Consider the following 22,902-nt stretch of genomic DNA (forward strand, 5'->3'; position numbering starts at 1 on the left):
GTGGGGTGGTAGCTGGGCATCTTGCTCTGCCTGAGTTTTCTGCCTGCAGGCCAACTTCAGGTAGAAGTATGAACCAACACGTGGTCAGAAGGGGTGTCAGATCCAGGCAGTCTGAGAGATACCGTGACGTGGTAGTGTCGGAATGATCTCCTCTCCCTGCCAAGGGGTGGTCAGGTTTGATCTGCCCTTTACCTGTAGTAGATTGGGGACTGCATCCTCCCCAGTGCGCTGCACTGGCGGTGGGGTGAGGGGAAGGGGAGACTACTGGCTTCAGCAACTTCATCCCATGTCCATTTATTTTCCCCTCTATATTGTCTTTCCAGAGCCCAAATGTGCAAGCTGTCACATTTGCCACTCTTCTCAATCTGCTAAAGGCAATCCCCTCGGTCTTTTAAAACAGCAAATTAAAGCTCTTTTTGAAGCCTAGGACAAGCTAATATATATTTTATATGTTCTGTATACATACATGCACTCGCATATCCTTGCGAAAGTTGAAAGGAGCCCATCTGAATTAACGAGAAGTAAAAGTCTATGCAGATCAAAAGAAAAAAATTAAACTTTTGTTTCTGGTTTTAAGGGGGAATTTTTAAAGAAATATCAAATCTTTGCAGTCCTTAAAGTATTTTCAGAATTGCTGGCAGCTTATCTCTGAAGTCCAGCTCTAAGGATTGAATATAAAATTCATTTACTACTTATATTATCATTTCATCTGTTTGAAGACGCTGCAATTGTAATGAAACAATTGTTACAAATAACTCATCTACAATGTGTTGTCAACATATTTTCCCTTTTCAGATTTGCTTGTGGATCACACAATCATTTAAATCTGTAAGCGTCGAAGAACATATTTCTCCAACTACCATGAATTGCATTGTATGGCTACAGTTATGATTATTCATTTATCAGCCCTACCTCCACTAACCACATTATGTGGTGCTATAAATCATGCCACAGTGTAACCTTCTCATGTTGATTAGGGTATGCATGCTGAAAATGATGAGCACTGTACTTAGTTCTTAGTGCAAAGACTACTAGACAGGGATTTTCAAGGAAATGCCCCTTAGCAGCCAACTGTCCCTGTTGGTTGAAGAGGCTTTAATTGATGCTTCCACTGGGCAGCTGTTTCTTCTGCTTAGTTGCTTAGTAAAAATTACTATTTTTGAGTTTATTAACAATAGCAGTATCTGCAAGCATCTCACAAAACGCTATTCCAGCATCTCCACACAAAGGACTGATCAGGTTAGCATTATCAGCTTAAAAAAAAAAGTTCCCTAAGCCTTGGGAGGAGATGTGTACAACTAAGGAAGGATTGAAAAAAGAACTCCATTAAAGGGTGAAAATAAAATTAGCGCTAGTCTTGAATAAAAATGTTGTAGAGGATAATCTGCTTTTTCTTTAAGATGCTGTTTTGATGGAGAGCGCACTGATAAATGGGTTTATCCATTCTTCAGAAACAACCACTGAGTAAATGAGCTCAGAATCCCTCTTTTTACATCTCCAATTTAAAATCTATGTTTGTGAGCAAAGCACTCTTGGAAAGTCGTGCTTAATGTACCACCAGTTAGCACAGTTCTGATTGCTGTTGGATGTTGAGGAGCAAACAGTTCAGCAAAGACCTGTCCTCCTCCTTCCCCAGGCTCAGTGTTGGTGGCAGGCTGCTACCCACCACGCTTGGCTTCCAGCCTCTCTTCCCTCTCTAGGTGGAGAGTTTTGTGTTGTGTAGCTGTGCTGCGCGAGGCCTGGGGTGCACTGGTGCTTGATTTCAGGTTGCTTTCTCTGTGCTTGGACTCGTTCCTGGATGATATGTATAGCCGCAAGGATGCAGGGCACGGTCCTGAGGCCAGGCCACTGTATCACACTGCTGCTTTTAACTGCTCCTGCTCTGTTTTTCTCTGTGTGTAGTCCTGGTAGAAAAGACTCTCAGTTCCTAGGCAGAATCATAGCAATAACTAACACCCGCGAACTCCAAAGCACATGCATTAATCCCAAATAGCAATACGTTTGCCCGACTGTCTGTGCATGCTAGCCAAAGGCATTAATTGATAAAAAAACAAGGGTTCTTTTTTATTTTCACTCATGTCACAGTTGCCAAACTGCTATGCCCTGTACTGTCATATTCTTCCAGTTAAGCATCGAGCTTTGATCTTTGCTTTGCCTCCTGGCTTCAGTAGCTTCTTGGGGGGAGAGGGGGAAATACAACATGCTGCTTTTGAAAATATTTTTCTGAACCCACAGTCTTTGAGCAATGAATTAGAAACTCATTGCTGAAGAGAAATGTGTATGTTGACAGCGTTGCAGAAATGAATGCCTGCTTTTGCTGTAGTCCTTTCTATAGATAAAGGGGGTCAGCTATGTATATATTTTTGTGTATGCAATAATATGTAGATCAGAGAAAGCATTCATACTTTTGATCTTGAATTCAAATATTTTCTAAGAATTGTGAACAAATCCCCAGCTGCAAATTTTTAACCACACCTGAACTTCCATTTATTTCCAAGTAGGTTTTTTTGGTGCATAAAAGCCCATTCAGTCTTCTTAAAACAAATTTGTAATTTTAATCCTGATTGTAGTCTGTAGCAGTCTATCATTGACAGTTAAGGGAAGGGTATTATTTTGATAGGAATCAGGTCTGGTGTGTGTATGGCAAGGAAAGGAAGTTTATTTTTTAGGCTTCAAGCATTTTGTTGTGATCCAAAGGACAGATGTTAGATGTTAAAGTTCACTTGTATAGTCAACGGAAAGAAATGTTTGTCTTCGGAAGGAGGAAAGGGTGAAATGACCTATTGTGATTCAGGACCCTTCAATGTGGATCCATCCGGGCCATGTGTGAAAGTTCCTGTAATCCTGCTGGAGAGCACAGTGGCCAAATGGCTCAGGGCTGCCATGCAGCCCAACGTTGTCCTCCAGGCAGAGCTTACAGCCAGCTATGGTTGACCCACATTCTGCTTTTACAGTTTGAATTGGACTGAGACAAATGTTGTTATATCTCCTGTCAAAGAAGTAAATGCTCTTTGAAATAAAGATGAACTTTCTTATGAATTTGTTACGTCTAGGTTTCAGGTATATTGAGAAACAAATTGAACATGTTTGAATAACAAAAAATAGAAAGAGAATGTAAGCATCTCCTAACTGCTAGTGGCAGCGCCTGGGTCTAACGCTAAAATTCAGGCTTTGCTTTTGGACTATTACTTATGGAATATGCGAGGAGATACAGAAGACCTTCCCATGATTAAAAAAAAAATAGATTTTTCCCCCATTTTGAACAGCATAAAAGAAACATTGCTGCAAAAGTAAAATCCATAACAGGGCCATAAAATAGAACATACTTTAAGGGGACAGTGTAAGCTTCTGAGGATCCAGGAAAAAAAAGAAAATTACAGGCATCTTGGACTGAGGGAATGAAAGAAAAGGCTGTATTTTTTTTTTTCAGTCAGCCTGTCATAAAGCTGAGAAACTTACCACGCTGGATGTTATAGAATAAACTTTAATATATTTTTTTCAGGATAATATAGAAGCATCTTAACATTCCAGTGGTTGGAAATGTTCTTTCTTTTGTAAGGGTTTTACCTACTCCTGTTTAACACAAAAACAAAGAAACAAGCCATGTAGCTTCTATCTTCTCTAAACTTGAGTAGTGTTTTTTCTTTTTAATTATGTGGCATGGTAATAGTATCTGAAATTTTAATTAAAGCTTGCAGTTAACATAAAGATCAATACTCTTCTGTAGAAAAATGTGTCCTTTTCATACTCTTTCAGTATAGCGTCATGTCCTGTGGAGGAGTTTGATCTATATCTAGGTGTTCTCAATTTTCTTTTTTATATCTTATGCTAAAAGATGCTAATCAGTAGGATTTTTGCATGTGCTTGGATCAAAAAACTGTTCATCAACCTTTTAAAATCGAGTTTGTATGCTATATGCTGTATTTCTAGGTTCAATGGAAAGGGTTTCAATGCCATTTATATGCAAACAAAACTTCATTATCCAATGTAAATTGGTAGTTTAGCTACTGTGAGCACAGAATCAATGCCCGTAATGTTGATGCTGAGGATCACTTTGGCAGCGGCTTTGGGGCTCTGTGCAGTTTGGAGTCCAGCAGGAGGAAGCATTGAGCTGACTTGTTTTGACATGGCTGAGGTGAAATTAGTGCTAATACAAAAAGACTTATATTGGCTTCTGCAGAACAGGAGCTAATTACTCATGTGTCTGTACTGCAGACATTGCTGTGGTGTCTCAGATGCCTCTACACCACCCTTATCAGTGGTGGTGTTAATAAGAGGCTTATTTGTGTGTACCCAGGTCTGTCTTGGTTGGGCACTCTTACACTGTCGTGATTCGGCTGGTAAATCTCTTCAAACTCCAGAGTACTGCAGAGTGGAGTGCAGAAGTGGGGAGGCAGCACAGGTGCAGTAGGACTCATGGACTCAGGATATCCTTTTAGAGAATAGACATAATGAGAAATACCGCACAACTTCCAGGCAGTAGATCAATTCATTTAACACCAACACCTCTCTGAACTGGATGTCTCTCAGCACAGTGCATGGGTGTTGCAAAAGGCAAAGGTGAATAGAAAGCACAGTAATGCCCCAATGATGGAAATGTTCTTTGCTTACCTCTCCTACAACAGGTGGTTGTACTAGACATATGAGTACTGAGAATCTTTTTGACTAGTATTTGGTGCTTGTAAAAGTGGACATGGAAGAGAATGAAGAAAGCCGCAGCTTAACTCAGCTAACTATAACTTGATGCAAGGTTCATGTCTGTGGAAGTAGGTTCTCCCCTACCAATGCTGTGTAGATGTGTGTGTGTGCTCTCACTCAAATGTTTTTTATTGGACAATGTAGAGAGTAAGAATCACTGTTAAAATAATACCAAAATTATTGAAAGCTGCTTCCAGATGTCACAAGGCAATTTTAATAGCGATTAACTTGTACACAGTCCTATACATCCAAAGTACAGGTGTTCTGCAATACTACACTCCTGTTCTCAGTTTTTTCTGCTTCTGCGCAGTAATGTAAACATATATCAAATATATTGAGAATGCAGCCCCCTGCTGCACGTTCCCCAGAAACTTACAACTGAGTAGTGTGCTCAGAGTGCCTTTCAAGCGGACAGAGTATCATCAGATAGTTTAATTAAAAAATAAAAAGTATTTCTGGGATAATGCTAACTCGGAATGAAGAACCCACATAGCTGATAAAAGTACTAAAACCGAAAACAAAGTCTAACAAAAATGTATTCAGGTGAGAGTCACAGACAGCAGTACTTGTCTCCATGTCAAAGTGATCTACACATCCTCTGTTCTCATAGCTGACTGAAATTTTGATGAAGCATTGGTAGAAAGGGTTGTTGAGTTTGAGAAATGGTCTGGGAAGAAACAGGGAGATTAGAAGTAGTCCTCTGAACACGGGGGAGGCCTGAGTGAAGTTAAAGTCCTCAGTATTATCACAGCTGGCTAATAACAGCAAAAGGTCAGAGCAATATAGTAATTGCTCAAACTTAGTATTGCTTTTTCCCATTGGAAAATAACACCAGCTTTAAATAAGTCATGAATAAAACATAGTGGCCTGAATCTATTACCTTAAGCATCTCTAGATATGTTTCGAAGAACTAGGGACATTATGTATATTTACTTGCTTGACGAAAACTTACTCATCACTGATAAATCCTCATGGCCTAATTAGGATGCCAGATATATTTCAATGCTTGATGTATTTCCTGTTGCATACACTTAAATGGGTCAAATCTTGAACTCAGTTACACTATTATAAATGCCCAATGAAATGGATTATTTCAACTGCCTATTCTAATCTGTGGCAACGTAGGAAACCAAACAACAGTCAAAAATATTATTCTTAATTAAGGAAAATAGTATAAGGGAATATGTATAGAAAACTTTCTGGAAGTTTTTAATTATCATTTCTCTTCTGCCAATAACCTTAAAAGTCAAATTTCCTTTCCAATATAACAGTAAAGTGAATTTGGCTTTTGTATTGACTATACAGCTATCTGTTTAGATTTTTGATTACTGAAATTCCTACCTAATGTCTGTTCAGCAGTTTTAACAAGTTAACATAATCTGAGTTTGACTTGCAGCAGTTAATCTGCTTGCTTACATATTCATTATTAATTTTGTGAATGAAGTGTAGTTGCTTGCCCTGTGCTCAAATACTGTGTGTGTGTGCACAGAGAATATAGAAAATTAAGTTAGCATGGGGTTGAATTCAAACATTAGAATCAAGATTATGATTTGGTTGAGCATTTTATGTGAATTAACGTGATAGATCTGTTAGTGGTCTGTATTTAGTAAACAGTTTCAAGTGCCTGCTTTCTGTGAGTCGTCATTTTTAAAGTATTAATGAATGGTTCGTTCTGCCACTGTGTATCTCACTGAAAAATAAGAAAGTTAAATATTGTTGGTAATATTGAAGAAGCTAAACTGTTGTTAGAGCTGGCTTTAAAATAGTTTTCTGGTTCTCATTAGTCCCTGTTTATTCTATTTCCTTTTAAGATTAGTCAAAGGATTTCTTCTGATGTTGCTAGTGTTATCTTATGGCAAAGAATCTCTCCACTAATGCCTGAGGTGACAGTGGCTAAACTGCCTTCCAGCCCTGCTCAGCCAGAATGACTGTGCTGTGAAATCTTGCTGCACAGTATCTCTATGGCAGTGGTGGTAGGCTGTGGTCCTAGACGGTCCCCAAAATGCCTGCCTGAAAAATGGATGCAACGGTTACAGGAACTGCAGTGTTCCCAACAAATACAAGTATCTATATGTGGAAAAAGATAATTGTGTATATGTCTTATTGGTGTAGCTTCTCATCTATAACTAGTACATTCAAATTAATGCACTCTCTTCATTATAATTCACCCATACTAATATTAGGAAAACAGATTAATGGACAGTTGCAAGTATGTTGCATAAAAGTTTAAGACAAAGAGTTAATCTTGATGGGATTAAGAAAAAGCATTAAAATTAATGAAATGATTGCATCTCAATCTGCATATGCAAATTAGGATAAATCATACACCCAAATATAGTATAAGCAAAAGATAATGCAATTTATTGTCATAATCTGAATTAATGACTGGCTAACTAACCCCTCTTGATAAGGTCATAGTAAGTCCCAGTGCACTTACTACTAAAATTTATCATTCAAGCATGTATATGCATTTAATTATTACAGCCTATTTTAACAAACAGATATACTGTGAGAGCAATGGAAAGTTTTCCTGTACAGCATAAGTCCATAAAAGAAAACTTTTCTTTGTTAAGCACACTTCACATCTCAGGAATGGAAGATATGTAGAAAGGTATATAGATATCTGTCCCTATAATGTCACTTAAGGATTAATAAATAATTCAGTTAAACCTAGCTTCTCACTACTTTATAGGGTTAAAGATTTAGGGCTTACATGGAACTTGTGAGAGTCAGAGCTAGAATAGCCATGACGAAAGAAGTCATTAAGTTTGCTTTATCTCTATATCTGTATTTGTTGATTTCCCAGCAGCCCAGTCTAGAGACAGGTTTACTCAAGGCAAAGATGGTTTTCTAGCTGTGTGCTTATACAGTACCTAGCACAGTAAATAAAAAATTTTAGCATGGGCCTTTGAGTAATATTGCATTATAAATATTAATATTTAGTAGTTTTTATCTAGATATCTCTGAAGGTATAAGACGATGTTATTATTCTGAGACGGCTTTCTGGAAAGGTTATTATAACCTTGTTTGAGGTGGGCAGTAAAAGATTTGTTTTCTTTCCCTCTGAAATGTAATGTCATGCTCTCTCTCTGTGTGAATCACGAGTACCCAGTGTCGGTAGGCATTCACACAGCTGGTAAGCAGCTAATTTCTAATATATGGACACTTTAGCAGTATTTACTGATTATATGTGTGTTATGAGTACAAATATGTATATGACACCATGTTCCCTAAAAACCTGTAGTCAAGTTCACTAGCAGGTGAGAGACCATCAGAGGAGATAATCTGTTGCTAATAAACACAAAAACTCCTGTGGAAGAAAGCTGTTGGTGGACTGTCTCTGCTGGATTTTTGTCTGGGCTTGTGAAGCAGTGGAGCAGCATGTTCTTTTTAGTAGCTACTGACTAGATGGAGGCCCCACCATTTCGCTAAGCCTTTCAGGTAGAAGCAAATATGGAGGAAAGCTCACCCGCTGCTTGGAGATTTAAAAAGGAACTGGAAAAAACTTGGCACCCTATTGTAGAAATGTCAGGTGTTCCCATTGCTTCAGAAGGACTGCTGTGAATCAACAGCTACTGCCCTTACTCAGAGCTCCGGGGAGCGATGCCTGTGCTGGCCACAAGCTGAATCAACAAGATCCCCATTACATCCAGAGAAACAGATAATTTGAGGCAACTTTAGCAAGGCAGAAACATTGGGAGGCTTAAATACATAATTTTTGCAGAAGCACAATAGCCACCCAGCAACGTGATGCCTCAATTCAGAACTATCAAATTAACTTCAGTAAAAAACACCCTAATGAATTAATCATAGGAATACACATTTTACTCCAGGAACAAAACATGGATGATCCAATTAACCAATTTCTACTAAGACCTACAATTACTTTATTAGGGCTTTAAAAAATGGTTTCTGCAAAGCGGTATTTATTCCCAGTTTGCTACAGTTATCAGACAGTGCTGTCTAAGACCTGCTGTTGAGGCCTCTGCTGTCCCTTATCTCATTAAGTGTGACATAAACACCTTTGATGAAATGAAATGGTAAAGTGCAGCAAATGAAGCAAGCTCTTTTTCTACACAGCAGTGCCCTGCTACATGCTTGCAATCTGATTTGCTGGCCTTCATTGACAAATGATAACGTGTTTTGTATGTGTGCCAGCCAAAGATAGCCATTTAGAGTTTCTAAATAATTAACTATTAATCAACCTAGAAGTATATAGAACATTTTTTTCAAGCTTTTGTCCATTCTTAAAGGTCTCATTATTTCTGCCAGAGGAAGCAGGGGAAGCACAGACCTTCTGTAACTGTCAGGGGCTTAAAAAATTACAGGTCTGCGCTGCTGTCCCCAGAGAAAACAGCACGGCTGACAGGCTGCCATTGAACAAGCATATGTGCCTCTTTTCTTTGCTGCGCTTTGTCCACAGTGTCAGCTGTCGGTGAAGAAAAGTGCCTACATTTCATAAGTCACGAAGCAGTTAGTAAGGAGCTGAAACTCTGAATGTTTTTGAGGGTTGGCTGGCTTGAGTCTAAGGACAGAAACTTGTGGTGGCTTATCTGACTCAGTCTCTCTTGGCAAAATTGGATTGAAAAAGTCTTCACTTCACACATTCGGGGCAGGGTTGTTCAGGAAGAAAGTCATCCTGCCTGAAAGATTTTTCGTATTTTTTTTTTCTTCTAATGTCTCAGAAGTGTGGCACATGCGTGTGAAAAGCAAAACCCACAGGATATACTAGAGATGCCAGTGAGGAGGATGCTGATAGTTAAATTATTACTGACATGTAATCTCAGTGATCTACTTGATTCTCCCCATCTGGGGAGGATTTCAGTAACATTGAGCTAGTTAATTTCTCTTATCCTGAAAACTGCAATTGCCCTATAGATGGTAAATAATTTATATGTATTGGTTGGTGAGATTCCTCATGTATCACCAATTACTGAAACTACATTTACAGCAGGTGAGTGAGTTTTAACAGTATTAGAAAGGAATTCTTTCAGTGTGCAAAAATCTTTCTTGGTATTTCCATACAGTGTGAAAAACTGAGGGTTCATTTGCCTGGAAACAGTTGCTACATCATGGCTGGAAAGTAGAAACCTCATGGACCTGGAAATGAATAATAGTATTATATATCAAGAGCAGGCAGGAAGTAGATATGCTGGCGTGTCAGATGTGGCTCATTTATTAAAAAAAAAAGCTGGGTGGGTAATTTCTGTTAAGAGGCAGGTTTGGTGGGATGCTCTTTTCTTCCCTATTTCTCAGCTAAGAGAAGTTAGGGTTAATAAGTTCACAGGAATGAGCACCATTTAGAGAACCCTTGTCACAACTAATATTAAGGATTATGAATTTCCTAGTTCACTGGACTTTTCTGTCGTGTAAGTGTTGAGTTACTGTCAGTGAATGCAGGTAGGAGTTTCCATAAGGTGTCTGTGGGAATTTAGAAGCACTAATACAGCTTGAATCAAAATTATGATAAAAGCATTGAAAGATGGTTGCTTGTATCTATGGATAGTGAATCTACTTGTTAGTGATACTGGAGATATTTGGAGCATGTGTCCTGACTACTGCATAGTCTATGTGCTTGCTGCCTTAAGGAATACCCCAAATCATGCTTCTTTTGGGGCAGTTACTGGCATCTGTTTACTGGTGTTAAAACAAAGGCAATTTCTTGCCCCTGTGGCATTGCAACATGCTCTCAAGGACTCTGCATCATTAAATCAGTGGCTGGTTTATGGTTGCAAGATGTCTGTGTAACTTCCGCTAGATGGGAAAACAAACAAACCCAAATTTATGTTTGCATTAAAATACAGTTTAACTTGCAAGCTAGTAAACTGAATGTAAATGGCTTGTGTGTGGCAGCAGTTCCAAGTGCCATGTGGCATGGCAGCCCTCCTTCCCCCTGCCGGCAAAAGCAAACAAGATCACAGTTCTACTGGTATGTGGCAAGCCCCTCAGCAAAGTGAAGCCCAAGTGTGTCTGTGCTGCTAGCAAAACCCAGGCAATTTGTGTTGACAGGGTATGTAGCTAACGCTTCTGTAAGGCAAAAAGCAAAAGAAGTTTTCTGTGATACTGTGCCCAGAGACAGCCTTTTGTTAGCCATGAGTGCCAACAGACAGTGTCTTTCTCTTAAAACCACGGGTCATCCTGTCTTGAGTTTAAGAGAATAATGGAAAATATGCCAGGGTATAAAGCAGCTCTGATAGTGAAATGGTACTTTATGCCTACCAAGATGTCTGTCCCTTATGGGCAAGCAATTGTTGCAGTATAAAGGCCAGATCATGATTCTGAAGTTTCCAAACACTTGGTAGTCAAGGGGAAAGAAAGGAATATTCTCTCTTATAGACCTTGAACATATATAGGATTCTCTCTTTCACTGTTTATTGTCTGTTCTAGTTCAGAGTCTATTTGATACCAATACTGGCCAAAAAGTTGTCCACATTGTCTGAATACAAGACAGGTAGTGAGTTCAGAATATCAGAATAAGCCTTTATAATCAGGCTTCTAGTCTGCTTCCTATGAAATTTAGTGAAAAAACATGCAACTGCCTGACAGTCTAAATTCAGCTTTGCTGCATGCTGACTGCTCAGTCAAAACTCACAAATAATTGCTAAATCCTTTTTAAAAAAATTATCATAAATTCCAGTAATAAGCCTCATGAAGTACTGTAGTGATACGTGAGGAAGCAATTGAATGGCAAAGTTCTTCAGATAAACTAAGATGTTAATGACCAGAAACATCTGACAACTAAATTGGCGGTGTGTTAGAAATAAATTGGGATTTGCTCTTAAGTGGGTGAAAAAGCAAATACATCAAAGGCTGCTTTTTTTCCAGGAGTTTTGTCATTCTTAAAGGACAGTATCTGCTCATTTTTCCTTTGTCATGTGTGTTAGAATATGATTGATTTTGTAGGAAGTTAGGAAGGTTTGTGTCGAAAAGTTTGGTTTTTCCCTTAAATTATAAACTATTATAAGATTTTTATCTTAACAAATTTTCCTCACTTAGAGCATCACAGTAACAAGAATAAAAAACCCCATACCCTACATCTTTAAAAATCATACTGTGTGTAGGACGAATGACTGAATGGGCTGGAACTTGTAATGAAAGATGCCTGTCTTCTGTCCAGTCAGTTTGTTCTCCGTGGTACCTGTAAATATTATCCAGTTATGATTATAAAGCTCTCCACATAAATCTGAACTCTTTCACAGTATCTGTAGCAAAAATGCTTTACAACTCTGAAATGAGTTTTCTCTTCATTGTTTTAGGCTCTGTTTTTGTTTCTCTCTACTGCCGACAGCCTTAGTTTTCATTGATGCTGACTCAGTTTCTGATTTATTTTTTTCCCTTTTCATTCTTTTTTATTTGCGTTCCTAATCACTCTCACTTGGCTCCCTGTCAACAACTGAAGTTATTTGGGGATATTCAAGCTGAAGTTTGCTTTGAAAATGAGGCATTGGAGCAATTATAGGGTTATAACTTTGCATTAAGAGTTTGCTTTATTTAAGCAAACCTGTCTCCTGGTCCATCCTATGATAAAGATCACATTATTTTCTGTAGCTGTCATACCTTCTGGACCATTTACTCACCATTTGAGGGTAGCTGAAAAAAAAGGTGCTTAGATTAAACTTGCTGTCTTAGATTAAACACGCTGTTTTCTGGTACCATAAAGGAAGCTTCTGGGACCTATGAGAACTAAAAATTTCTGCCTGCACATCTGAAAACTGGCAATGGTGCTTGATAAACAGCAAAAATTTAAAAGCCACATTGCCTTCTTTATAATGTGAGTGGAAGTAAGTTAAGGGTTAAGAAAGTAACCCTGCTTAAGATCTCAAACTAGTTTGAACATAGACCAGTGCAAGGATAGAAAAATTGTCATCTTTGTGCTGAGGTATGTTTTCATTTTTAATATCTTATATTTGACTTGTATCATTTTATAATTCCTTGATGTTAAGGAACTTTATGGGACGGGGTAACTGAGGAACACTACCAATAAGCAAGGAGGGAAAAGAAGTCTCATCTTCAGATAAAGACTGTAGAATGTGTATAAACTAATTGAAACCCTCATTTTTCTAATTAGTTTTTCTTCCATCCTAAGTTTGGGAAGAAAGTCTTTCAGTCTTTGGGGACTATTACAGCTTATATTCTTAACTTCCAGTGACTGAAACTTGGGGTGGAACAGTCAATTATCTGTGCCAGGTGAGAAATCCTTCAGGTCAACAATAGTAATACTTTAAGAAAACTCAATATATACATAAGCCATTTGCTAAATACTAGGAAGCTCCATTTTGGACCAGTAATGAGAGGCAGAGACCAGTTCCTGAAGAGTAGTACCTGCTGGCAAACCTTTTCTTTCTTATATCTATCATGTAGAAAAAAAATACTAGCTTGTATGATGAAGAGTGATATGAATCTGCGTAACCTCTCTTTCTAAAATTATTTTAAAGTCATTGACTGGAAAGCTGTTGACATGAGTACATGTCTAGGCTAATTTTCAAGGGCAGCCTATGTTAGTGATCTTGAGCTCAGTGAAAGGGTTTTCATTAATAAGAATACAGACATTGTGAGCGTGGCCACTGTGGGATAAGTGCTGAGGCAACAATATTTTCCTTGGCAATCACAAATACTTGATAGAACAGGAAATGTAGCACTTAAAATAGGAAAAAAAATTACCCACATCCTTCTGTGGCAGGTCTTTATACCATTCTTTACCACAGCATGATTGATTTCTGCTAAACTAAGGAATATGCAATTTTATTTGGTTGTAAAAATGAAATATGCAGCTTTGATCTGTTACCTGGGTATAGATTTCCTTATAATATATTCAATTACTTGATACTCTTTCTTTTTAAAAGTATTTCAGATATAAAACCCAATAATGGCATTATAACCATTACATAAAGAAAATTAATTTAAGATGAATGGAGAAATCCAAAGGAAAACCGAATAACATAGATGTATAAAAAAATAATTGTTTATTGATTTTTTTAAAAACCTCTGATTTAAATACACCATCTTGCCACCATAAAACTTCAGCAGAACTATGCGTGTGTTTAGCTTGGTTAGTTATAAGAAATAATTTTACAACAAATATTTAGGGTGTAGATAGGATCGGGAAAATAAATAAATAAAATCAGCTCAGGATTTTGTCCTAAGACTGAGATTTTTATTACCTTAACACATGGGGGATGGTAGGGGAGGGACACCTAATAGACCTACTAATCTACTACTCTCTCTTAAAGTTTTGGAGAGAAGCAAAAACATTTTCAGACTGTTCTTAGTGGCACTTCCAACTTACTCAGAATGAGGTTGTGTTGAAATTCTTGCTGTGCCACTAGATAAGTGTTATTTGAGAGCTACTTGGCTCTTTGTGTATCTTCCACAATGGTTTCAGTAGTTAAAACTTGGTAAGCAAAGCTATTAGATGTGATACACGCAGAATACGAAGAGACTTGCTCTCATCTCAGCATTGGTTCAGCCAGGCTAAAAGGATGAAAAATGTTGGAAGTTGGCAGTCGTGCATGTAATAAAGATGATTTCCAAATCAGAAATTGCAACTCTAAAAAGAAAAATTCCTAGGGAGTTAGGTATGTCTCTCAATTGGACACTGTCTGCATCTTCCCCCCACCCCGATTTTTTTTTTTCACGTAGAAGCAGACTGTACAACAGCAAAGAAAATGTATTTCTGTGACAGTGTTAAAAGATTATAATATACTTGTAAAGAAATTTTACATGTAGAAGTTTTTTTGCTGTTACAAACAGGCTCAAGTCATAGAGATGACTCAAATCAATACTGAAGACTGAGTGTTTGCTCTCCTAATGCTAATTTTGTATCAGTGTGAGAATATTGATTCCTGAAAAAGTTGGAAGGCTATGTCATTGCAGCAGCAGAGAATTTGGTGTAGTCTTTTAACTTCGGTTGTGTGTCATATTTTTCCAAATCTAGAGTGCAAAAATTGGTCTTGAATAGATACTCTTGTGCCCACTCAGTCTGATGCTTTCTGTACATATGTAGCAGTGAAAGAGACATCATCTCTGAAAGATCAGCGGATTTGCTCCCCAAAGTGCCCACACAATGTATTGTCCTTTTCAGTAAGCATAGATCAATCAAGTAGCCCTTTTCTCATTGAAAAGGAGCTCTTTTGGTGTGCCACTTCACTCCCCAGTGTGATGATGCCATGGCTGCTTCTCTTTTAGACAGTTCAGTTGAGTTTACGTAAGTCTATTGAGTAGGTCTAGAGAGATGATCCACTGTATTTTAAATGCAAGTGTTCCTTACATTTAAATGCAAGCTAGTGCATGGCAGTCCATTTCTTGTATTTTACTTTCATCTCCTAGGAATTTTAAAATTGTGACTTCTGTTTTTTATACAAATATTTTCATCATGCAACCCAGGAGCTAGCATTTTATTTGCTGTTTTGACACATTTATATGGAACCAGTACAGTTGCCCTTGCTAGTCAACTGAGGAAAAGTTGTAGCTAAAGAATACTTATACAATTCTTTTCTTCTCCGTGTGGGTAGAGGGGAAAGTCTGGTAACACTTCCAACTAGTTGCACAGAATCAGCTTAATTTTCTTCAGCTTCATTTTCCTTCTGCTTAGTCTTCACTTCTCCAATATCCCAGCAGGTATTTCATGTTTACAGTCCAACCAAACAACTGGGTTTATTCAAATCTTTCTACATAACAGACATAAAATGAAATTATTTTCATCCTTCAGCAGTTCCAGTCTTTCAATAGTGTCATAACAATAGAAATGGGGCACTTGCACTTTACTATTCAGTAAAGGCTAACTAAGTGTGTTTGAAGTACTCTAAGGTTGAGTGACCTTCAATGACTTGTGCATATAGATTATCAAACATCATAGCTGAACTAACAGACCATGAACAGTGTCCGATTCCTTTCAGGCTAAATAGTGCAGATAATCATAATTATTCTGGGTACCAGGGTCAAAAGAACTGCTCATTGCTTTTCTGGCTTACTGAAGAATCCTTTAAAGTACTAAATGATACATCATCCCTGTCAGCATGTTATAAAGAAATTAAGTGAAGCAAGTTCTAGAAGAGATTTTTGACAGCATGTATCTGATATGTTTCTGTCCTTTCATTCATAGCTCCTCCATTTTTTAATGCAGATTACAAGTCTGTCACTCAGATGCTTTATTTCGTAGTAAGCTAGTTTTCGTCTCTAGTGCAATTCTCTCCATTAATCTAAACGTACGGTTTAAGTGGTTAGTTAATGCATGAGGTCTGTTCACTGTAGGTGAACAACACTGCCTTATTTTCCAATTTATGGAAAAAATTGTTACCACATGTTAATTATATTTTTACATCAGATTCCAGTTTCTAAAAGTATCACTAAGCAGCTTGTGTCAGGAGAGTTCGTTACCTATATCCTGCTTTGCGTGCAATTTCATACTAGCTTGCAGTAGCAAGGAAAAATTGGTATATAATTTATGATAACACATTGGCAAGACATTTTCTGGTGGGTCAGAATTAATGGCAGTACACAAGGAAAATAATACCTTCTAAGGTCTTCATTGTTTTTAAAGTCTCATCAGTATGTTGCCAAGAGTCGCCATCGCTGGAGGTATTTACGAGATGTAGATGTGGCACTTAAGGGCATGGTTTGGGAGACATGGTAGTGTTGGGTTGACGGTTGGACTTGATGATCCTAGGGGTCTTTTCCAACCTTAATGATTTTATGAAAATGCTTTAAAAGATGCATATGTAGTTTTATATAAATATATAGCTATATATACACACAAGACTGTCAGACCCCAAGTAAGTATATGAAGGAAATGACATGTTTAAGACCTTCCTAAGGTTAATATAGAAAATTTAGAATGGAGTTCTTAATTAAATGTACTACAGCAATGGTTTGGAGGAAGAGGGATGGTTATAAAACAGAAGAAAGAAGGATGAAGCCTCGAGCAGCAGTAAAATGTTACACCCCTGCCAAATGAAAATTTGAAAGTGTGGGTGAAATCACAGACTGACCGGCCAATACTTGTGTATTCTCTGTCTCCTGGGTTGTGGCATGAGTACAACTGAATCAAAGTATGCAAAACTGAGCAAAAATCTCTCTGGCAAGCCTAAAAAACCCACTTAAATCAACATTTAGGTGAATGCACATGTACTTAAATTTGTAGAACTAAGAGCAATAAATTCATAGGAACTAAAAGTATAAAAGTAATAATCATGAGTCTGAAGGCAAAAGTAGAGCCAGAGGATAACAGCTATGTGTACAGAAGGAATCATTAGCTATTTTGCACATCTGGATAACACATGCTACAATCCTTGATAAACTGACTGCGGAAGATTATTGTTCTTCTGAATGAATAAAATATATCATGTTATGTTTACAGCTCTATTTTTAAGAAAATTACATGCTACCAATTTGTTCAGTGAAGCGCTCAAATGTTCTGATGGTGTGAAGTGTATCCTGTATAAACTGTGAACTCCATTTGAAAATAAAGTTTGTAATTAAGATTGGCATTTGTGGGCCTCCAGCTGGTGAATGCTGTTTTGCTGACGTGTGACATCACTCCTGACACCCACAGTGTGGTAGCTCATTGTCAGACTTCCTGCCAGGTCCTTGCAATGCCAGTGCCTCAGATGTTGCAATCTCCACAAAATGGTGCCCAACAGCAGGAGGCTTGCAAAGGCTTTATTTCATTGTTTATGTAGAAAAGGCTTTTCCTCACTCTGAGAGTAATCTTTTTATTTTATTCTTGACTTTCAGTTCTGTGCAGAAGTTAACCAGTCTCCTGTAGCAACAGTGGTAGTTGCTTTTTTCTAGAAGGGCCTGCATGTCACCACAGGAGGGAAGCGATCAGGCACTGTAGCACAATGATGCTGCATTAGAATTGTCCATAGACAACACAATATTTAAAAAAGCCTTTTTTGTTGTCCTTCACAGTACTGGCCAGCATCAACTCCAATTGAGCTATGGCCACACAAATTTCCTCCCTACAGCGGCAAACAGCGTCTCTGTAGTCCTCCGATGTTGCCTGACCTTGCTACTGCTGGCTATAAATCATCTTTTTTCACATTATTTCTAAGAGAAGATCCCTGCTTAGTGAAGGTGGTCTTCTACCTTGCCTGCTTCACTTCTTCCATCTTGGAATTGCCTGCTCCTGTGCTTTTAGGAGGTGGTACTTAAAAAGTGACCAGCACTGATGGACCCCAGAACCTTCAAAAGCTTTTCCCCAGGGGACCTTACTGAGTAGTTCCCTGAGCAACCTTAAGTCTGCTCTCCTCATGTCCAGTCACTTGGTGTATTCAGCCTGGAGAAGAGGACACCGAGGGGAGACCTCATCATGGTCTGCATCTTCCTCACAAGGGGAGGAGGAGGGGCAGCCGCTGATCTCTTCTCTCTGGTGACCAGTGACAGGACTCAAGGGAATGGCAGGAAGATGGGCCAGGGGAGGTTTAGGTGGGGTATTAGGAAACGGTTCTTCACCCAGAGGGTGGTGGAGCACTGGAACAGGCTCCCCAGGGAGGCAGTCACGGTGCCAAGCCTGACAATCAATATTCAAGAAGCACTTGGACAACGCCCTGAGAGACATGGTGTGAATTTTGGGGTTGTCCTGTGCAGGGACAGGAGTTGGATTTGATGATCCTTGTGGGTCCCTTCCAACTCAGGACATTCTATGATCCTATGAATAGTAATGACAGTGGGTTCTAGGTTCTCTTGTATGATCTGGCTTGCTGATGGCTCTACTTTTGTTGTAAAGAGACCAGATTATTTTGGCCTAATGATTATCAGGTACATGCAAAGAAGGACCATAAGCAAGAGAGAATTTGGTTCTGCATGTGTATGTGGTTGCTAGTGGACACATGAAATGTTTATTTCAGAAATGAGATGAGAGCCTACAAATGAGACAAAGCTTCCCAAGCAATGTGAGATTCCATTTTTGCTCACTCTTAAATGGAAGAAAAACATTTTTTTAAATGCTCTACTTTTTTTGTAATTTCAGGTGACTTAATATTATGTTATAATCTCAGCTTTATGTTAGCAATATTTCAGAACAATTTAAGGGGCCAACTTCAAACACTATTAATAACTCAACACTAAGCTTATTTGTTCAGTGGTACAGCTCCTCCCTGTTCCCTATAAAATTAGAATGAAGTAAGACAGCTCGTGCATCATAGTTTTTACGGTATAAGTTGTTATTGATCGGCTCTGAACACAAAGGGCAATCTTGCTCTTCACAAAATAGCTTTCCACTAATTTTCTAGCTTATATTGACAAACGTTAAGTAAAAATATGGGATAGCAAGTTTTGGATAATTATAAACTTGTTTAAGTAGTATGTCTGCACCCTTAGTGAACTCTTGGATATAGAGCTTGTCATCTTCATAAAGCTATCCTTGAAGCAGGTAATAATGAAATTATACCCCCTCCCACTGTAATATTGTTAAGTGACAAAATATGTCTCACCAGAGGAGGCTGGGGGAAAGTCACAGAAAAGACCACTTATTACTGCAAGTTCTGCTAACCTCTTAATGCCTTCAGTGGTGCCCTGATACAAATGTGAAGAATGAGCTAACTATACCAGCTTGGCAGCTCACAGTGTAAATAAATCTGTGTAATTATTAGCTAGGTTCTTAAAGTTAGAAAGAACAATGACAAGAGCTGTTTTATGGGTTAATATTTTTTTAAAGTAACATATTTATGTAAAGCAAGCATACAGCAGAAATCAATTCTGGCACATTAACTGTTTCAAAATATTGCATTATGATGGGGGGGGGAGGGGAGGAAAATTAGTGAACTTTAATTAGATGGATCAAAATTTTTACCTGGAAAGCTATGAAACATCTCTACTCACTGTAGGCAGCACACATACCTGAAGACAGTCAGCTCACTGGGTACCCAGGCTAGTTGGGTACAGTTTGCCGCCTCCCTCAGCTAGCCACCCAACTCATACCCTGCAAATGCACCAGGGGCATAGCAATATATAATGCTAATGCTGTGGTTGCTGAAGCAACCAGAAGAGATAAGATGATGAAATGAAAAGCAATGCTATGCCAGCATTTTCTTATTTACATCACATTCATTGAGTCAGGTTAGAAATTCCTACTTAGATATAAGAGGGAAGGTGCAGAGTTTGATGTTACAGCAAGTGTCCTAAACACATTCCTGTTCAGGTGAAGGGCCAAGGGAAAAAGGAGAGAAAAAAGTCACAGACTCCTGAGTTTTTCCCTTACCGACACAGATTACTACTTTGGTCCGTGCTCTATACTGCAGAGTTAAATAGTGGGAATAAAGTGGAGGATGTCTAGTAGAAATGAATGAAACCCCAGCGGTGCAGAAGGGAAAGATACGAAGGCCTGAAGAGAGGATAAATTTGTCTTTTGGAACGCTTCATGGGCTTGCTTATTGCTGCCAGTCATGGCTCCTGATGCTTTAAGGAAGTTGAGGAGATTCCTCAGGTCCTCTGGACAATCCTGTAGCCTGGTACTGACTAGGGAAGGTTTATTCCTTCAGCAAGCATTATCAGCAATTGAGATTCACTGCTTCAATACGTAGGTTAACACTGGTACTTAGGCACATTGAATCAGATCAGTGTGATATGTCCCTTGCTCTTTGCTTCTGGAAGGCAGTACCTTTTTCATCAAAATAACTAGTGTTTTCTGAAGAAGTCTTGCCTTAAAGGTAAGAATCGAAATTCAGAAACTTTTGGGAAAAGACCTTTTCTGGAGAAAGAGAGCATTTCTTCAAAACAAACATTTAAATTCTCCCTCTTTCCTCGGCTAGAGAAAAAGCCTGAAATTAATCATTTCTATCCCCTCCCTCCTTCAAATCAAGCTAAATTACAGTCAGAATGTGTTTGAAAAGGTGAAGTGTTTACCAGAGCAAAGAAAAGCAAAACAGTGTGTGCTTCTCTTCATTGAGGAAAAAACAACAACAACAAAACAAACAAAAAACCCTCCAAAAGACCCCCACACCCAAATTTTCTTGTTCTGCTACTGCTTTTCTGGGATGCTTAATGATATTGACATATGCCTTCTATATTTGTAATGAAAGTTAGTAACCCCATTAGAAATAAAACTGCTGTATTCATTAGAAGTTGCATGTGTCAACTGTACTGCTGTTTGTTTTCCATAAGTATAAACAAAGAATGGCATAAGGCCCTTTGTCTTTTGTTGATTTTTTGGAAAACTTGCCCTGGTGACTATATTCATTAATTAGACTCCAATAAAAGGTACTTAAATGGTTTTAAAAAAAGCAGTTGCACTTTGTTGACTTCGATTAAGCTCATATAAGCTTAGACAAATGGGGAATTTCAAGAGAAAAGTAAATTTGCTAACCTGGCAATTTTTCCTCAAATTCACATAGCTCTAATCAAAATGACATTGATTTGCTTAGATTAGCAGCTGACACATGAAACTTCCTTACTTGAGCTACTTAGGAGTGTGAAGTTTTCATGATGTAAAACTAGTAAGTGGCTTTTCATAGCCAAGGATCCGCACTGCAAGTACCAATTCCTTTCCAAACCAGCCAATCCTTCAACTATTAGTCTGGCCAGCAGCAGTAATGTTTATTTTCAAGAACCTGATGCAGGATACGATAATGTCTGTTGGACTATTGGACGTTAGAAGTCAGACCGGTGTATTTAATCTGTGCTGCACTTCTTTATTTCGGCTTCTTCCTCTATATTCCAAGCACCGTTCTGTGCTTGAAAAGAATACAATATAATGGGATTTCATCCTTTCCTGAAATACAGAGAAGCAGGGAACAGAAATCCAGAAATGTAAACCTTCTGATTGCAGAAAAGAAAATTCTGTGAAAGAGATTCCAGCTTAAAGACTCTATACCACATCCTTTTTGTGTCATGGTAAAAGGCTAATTTTTAAGTTTGTACGTAGGGAACTTGTACTACTAAAATAACCACTTGCAGCCATGCGCAGCAGAGAGTTGTCAGTGACAGGGGCTGAGCTAGAGGAAAAGGAAGGGTAAAACAGGTCTAAACAAGCCTTTTTGTTCTTTTGCTAGCCAGATCAGAAAATATCCTGTAGATACATCTCTGAAGTATATATTCTATACCCAAAATGCAAAAATATTCCCTTTGGTTACTACACTGTAAACTGAGAGCACTGGAAAATGTGGGAAGAAGTCTTAGCAAGATACAAAGCTAATTTGCTGGCATTGCTTGGTTTACATCAAAAGAAATCGCTTGGTCCAGAACAAAGCATAAATAATGCAGGTAAGAAACTGGCATCACTTGAGCTCAACGAGAACTCAAAGAGCTGGCAAAATATTCTTGAGATTTATGGGATTGCTATAAGCCCATAACTTTTCAAAACACTTGAACCTTTTGCATAACCTTAAATAAAAAAAAATACCCCAACCAAACCTTGCTCTTGCACAAAAAAACAAAGGAGCTAAAAGGGCTTTATCTTGTTCGGTTGCTGGCGTGGCACAGCATTAGAAGCAATCTTCTCTTGGCATCTAATCAGCATATCATTTCAATTGTCTGTCTGTTCTTCTTCCGCTCAGCTTTGTGTGACACTGTGTTATGCTCGGAAGTTTGGGTTATCAGAATAGAGCAGGGAGCTTCTACAGGACAAATCCATGGCAATTGCAGGGGTTTACATCGGGTAAGTTCAAAATCTGCCATGTGCCTTGTTTAATTAAATGAGAAACTTGTAGGAAACACATGGCTAGTGCCCCCAGAGGTACCTTTTCAATTTCCCAATCAAAGCTGATGAAATTAGAATTGGCTATCAAATCCTTCTAGCAAACTTGCATCATTCTTTGCTAATTTCCTTCTAGTGGCCCCCTGAGAGATGCAGATAGTCTCAGTGCTGCATATTAAACTTTAATTACTGAGTCTGTTATGAGGGCGAGATAACACTCGGACGGAGATAGCTGCATCATAGCTTGCAAGATCCTCATGCTGAAAACACCCATAAAGTAAATGAAAAATGAGTCAGCAACCTATCACCAATCTCTGTGAGTGCATGCTGCACCTTCAGCTCCACAGTAGGATGCTAGCTGGTCTTCTGTTAACAGTAAATGGTAGATTTTTATTTATTTATAAGTGTCATTAATCTGGTAGGTTAAATGCAATTTGCTTTCCAAAAAAGAGCGTACAGGTCTTAGCATCATCCACACAGACACAATGGATAGTTTATGAAGAATATCACAACATATAATCCAAAATAGTAGTGCTGTTACATGGGGTTTGAAGCGTTTTACTTATTATATT

This window comes from Phalacrocorax carbo, chromosome 5 (genome assembly GCF_963921805.1).
Source record: "Phalacrocorax carbo chromosome 5, bPhaCar2.1, whole genome shotgun sequence".
In the NCBI taxonomy this organism is placed as follows: domain Eukaryota; kingdom Metazoa; phylum Chordata; class Aves; order Suliformes; family Phalacrocoracidae; genus Phalacrocorax; species Phalacrocorax carbo.